Source organism: Daucus carota, chromosome 8 (assembly GCF_001625215.2).
Source record: "Daucus carota subsp. sativus chromosome 8, DH1 v3.0, whole genome shotgun sequence".
Taxonomy (NCBI): Eukaryota; Viridiplantae; Streptophyta; class Magnoliopsida; order Apiales; family Apiaceae; genus Daucus; species Daucus carota.
The window spans coordinates 21,760,027-21,764,049 of record NC_030388.2 but is presented as its reverse complement, the minus strand read 5'-3'; the positions used below and the strand labels follow the sequence as shown (position 1 = coordinate 21,764,049).

Genomic DNA, 4,023 nt, shown 5'->3' with positions numbered 1-4,023 from the left:
TGATTAATGCTAAAAATCGGGTCCAATGGTAACAATCGGGTTCGATTCCCACCAAAACAAAAATGTATTTTTTAAAAGAGCCCAAACAATGCACAGCCACCGATTCCATCACGTTTTTATAATATTTCCTTTAAGAAAATAATTTCAATACTTTTTCATTTTTTTTATAAAAAAATAAAAAATAAGAATTTGAAATACATGCTCAAACTTCCTAAGTTCCTATATTAGTATATTGTTATTATAAAAGGAGTAAACTTTAATTTGCATCAAGGAAAAGAAAGTCTTATTAATTTGTTGCATGTATATTCTGAAAACAAAATCTATATTTTATTATTTTTAAATAGAATAAAATAAAAATAAAATTTAAAAATGGTCATAGTATTTAATTTAATTTTTAATAAATTGTCAAATCAAGCGTAACTTGAAATATGTAAAAATGTATTGCCAAAAAGAAATAATGTAAAAATATCATCTCTTCGGACGGTAGAAATGATGTGACTAAAGACAAATAATCCAAAATCTTGAAATTTTAACTTTTTAAGCACTATAAATCACATTTCATCCTAAAAATATACGGCTTAATTAATTAAGAGAGTAATACGGGGTAGAGCGGGAATGCTTGAACGGGGTTAGGGATTAATCGGGGTTAGGGATTAGTCGTGTCTGATATTGCCACCCCTGAACGGGGTACATCAGTAAAAGTTAGTTAAAACTGCAAGGGAAAGGAATCAATAAACTAGCCTGCTGGAGTACTACATCTTTAATGTTCGGTTAAGTACTTAAAGTATTATAAATACTTAAAAGAAACTTTCCCTCTATACTCCTACACACACATCAGTATCACGTCACACCTCTGCTAATTATCCCAGTTTCTTTGATCAAGAAAACCTCCTCCATCTTCAAACTTTCAAACTAAGAAACAGTAAGGTATGTAACTAGATACTTGTATGTAGAATTTGTTATACCACATTGTAATGACACGCTCTCTCTCTTTTTTATCCCAGAGAGCCACAATTCTTTGAAGATTTCATCAAGAAGTTAATCACAAGATCACAAGGCCCTCTTCTTTTCTCAGAAAGATCAGAAGATCATAGATGCTGGAATCAAGAAACCGACATCTCATTAAACCAAGAACCAATCTGCACTGAAGGTATAATTCAAACTTCTGTATGTATATATTTATACACACTAGACATAATCCTGACAAGGCCCTCTTCTTTTCTCAGAAAGATCAGAAGATCATAGATACTGGAATCAAGAAACCGACATTACTCTAGGTACGCATCTATACTAGTCTATGTTTATTTATCAACACACACGGATTATGGCATTCCCCAAGTCCTGGATTAAACAAAAAGTCTCCTTTAAAGTTGAATTTAAGATAAAAATACAACTGAACTCAAAAAGTATGATCTTGTCGCAATCCCCCCCCATTTTTGTTTTCCTCTATGTGTACAAGCAGGAATCTCCATCTCTCTAATGGATAATTTCTTCTTGGGGAGCGAAATATGATTTGGCAATTCTACTTACCGCGTTATAAACAGGATCGGTTGTTGGGGGCCAGATTTTCAATATCCAGTGTACGAGTCAGAATGTTTTGTCAACAATATTAGGGTCCCAAACAGAGCGTTAAAGACTCTTTCCCGTACTGTTGCCGGAGGCCAACCCATTTGGGAGGAAGAGGGTATCTGGGAAAATGTCAATAAGGACATTACTGAGATGCTGGATTGTTTCATAGACCCAGGGATAGACACCACCCTTTTGCTCTTCGATGAACGCTTTTATATTAACTCTAACAATGTGCAATACATCTGCATAGCATTTGCACTTCAAGAGAATATGTCCTTGAGAACGGCCATGCTCCTTGACCAGAGGTTTAGCCAAGGTTTCACAGTTCCCCAAATTCGCAGGGCTGCTTCTAATATGGTAAGTGCTATAAGGGACCTCCATCATTTCAGTTTGAACCACACAGAACTCTCTGCTGGTCATTTAGTATGTAGCCCTCAACACATCAAAGTGGCTGCTACATGCAGCGCATTTGAAGTAGACTGGCATGCTGGCTTTGCTGCAAATCACTTCTTGCCTATAAACCGTATAAGTGACTGGGGAAGGGCTCCCATATTGTTGACAATGAGGAGGCTCAGCTACCTCATGAATTGGAGGAGGCACTGGCGGCTCAGCCACCTCGTGGACTGTTGGAGGCCGCAGCTGCAGAAGGAGATATCGAAGCTCAACTTAACTTCTGGAACCAGTATCATGCCAACAGGCATGATGTATGGAGTATCGGTGTTGTGGTTTTGGAATTAGCTTATGGGAAGATTTCAGTTTTGAACAGGAACCAATTCTTACATGTTGCAAATTATATCGACGAAATAGGAATATTACCAGAGACTTGGGAACAATTACTGGAAAACTCGGAAGCCCAAATGCCAATCCATGGGCTTGCCGGAAGATTCACCAATGAATTTATCAACTTCCTTAGAACCTGTCTGCGAATGAATCAATATGCTCGACCAGACACATTAGGCCTGCTGAATGATGATTTTCTGGGACCTGTTGGAATGATGTCTGAAGAAGATTTTAGGCTCTCACTGTTGCAACAAAACCATTGAATTACATGGTGTTACTGTTGTGGAAGTAAATCACAGTATCAAAGTGCCATGTAGTTTAGAAAATTGTACTCACTGGTAGTAGACAGCTTGGTAAGCTGGATTTAGAAAATTCTAGGTTGACATTTTGTAATAGGTTGAGGTAGTAGGAACAAAGTGGTAGTATCTCCTAAAGTAAGACATTTCCATATATTCAGTTGTAAAGTTCAGCTAAGTCAGTGGTCCTTGCTCTAATTGTCGGAATCATGTAATTCTCACTAACAGTATCTACAGAAAGAATTCCCATTAAACGATTTTCCATTTGGACATTGATTTAGAGGGGTGTATTGGATTGGGATTTTTTTGGATTCTTAAATGTATATGAATTCTATGGGATTTTTAAAATCCATGGATTCTTTTTCATTTCATATGGATTCTTTTTCATTTTATGTGGATTCTTAGCATATGGATTTCAAATCCTAATTGAATACCCTCGCATTTCAAAAGTCCCAAAAAATCCCAATTCATATATATTCAATTCTAATCCATGAGATGATACTCTACAACCATAAAATCCAAAAAGAAAATATAATAATAGCATAACAATCTAACAATTCAAATTAACATACATAAAACCAACAAAAAAAATCAAAACTTTTTCTTTTTTGAAATCAAAAAAATCAAAACTTTAGTGGCTTACAATGTTTGGGGCTCCGATCATCGGTCATCAGGTGAATCTTCCGGTGCCGTGACCTCAAAACTCTTAAAAAACGCAGCTTTAGAACACCCCCCAACAAAAAAAAAATCCAACCAAAACATAACTGGGATCTGAGAATAAAGATCAACGGAACTCAATATTTGCAGTTAGTGATGACCCATTATGTTAATTTCTCAGATGTTTAACGTTTCCGAGAGAGACTGATCCATGGGCTTCGGACTTTCCCTTTTTAGTGCAAAAATATTTAAAATATATCTCAATTAAAATTAATAAAATTTTGAAGAGAAGAGATCACGCGAAAAGTAAAAAATTTGACCAATAAGAAAGAAGGGACACGCATAGACACAAAGAAGAGACAGAAGATCCAGACTCGTATAGTACTACCTCCGTCTCATTCATCCGTATATGTATACATTCTAAAAATAATAAACTTTTGTAGTATAAAATATCACCAACTAATATGTATACATTCTAAAAATAATAAACTTTTGTAGTATAAAATATCACCAACTATTTTCTTGTGAAATTGCCGATCTATAATAAAATGAACATTATCACACTCACTGCTTTCCTCTACTATCTCAAATATATTATTAAATATAAATAATTCTCACCATTATATCTATTTTTCATATAACTTTACTTATTTTTTACAAGTTTTTTTTATCTCTGTATCTGAACCAAATGTATACAAATTAGGATTGATGGAGTACTATT

The 4,023-nt window shown here is 34.9% G+C and overlaps 1 long non-coding RNA gene across 1 annotated transcript; it reads right to left on the bottom strand.

The window, feature by feature from the left end:
- Positions 1-713: 713 nt before the first annotated feature.
- On the bottom strand, positions 714-3,744 carry LOC135148420 (uncharacterized). Its single transcript, XR_010286598.1, has 2 exons — positions 3,289-3,744; positions 714-2,591 (listed from the first exon to the last, which is right to left on the bottom strand). It is a non-coding gene; the product is annotated as an uncharacterized LOC135148420 (long non-coding RNA).
- Between the last annotated feature and the right edge of the window lie 279 nt (positions 3,745-4,023).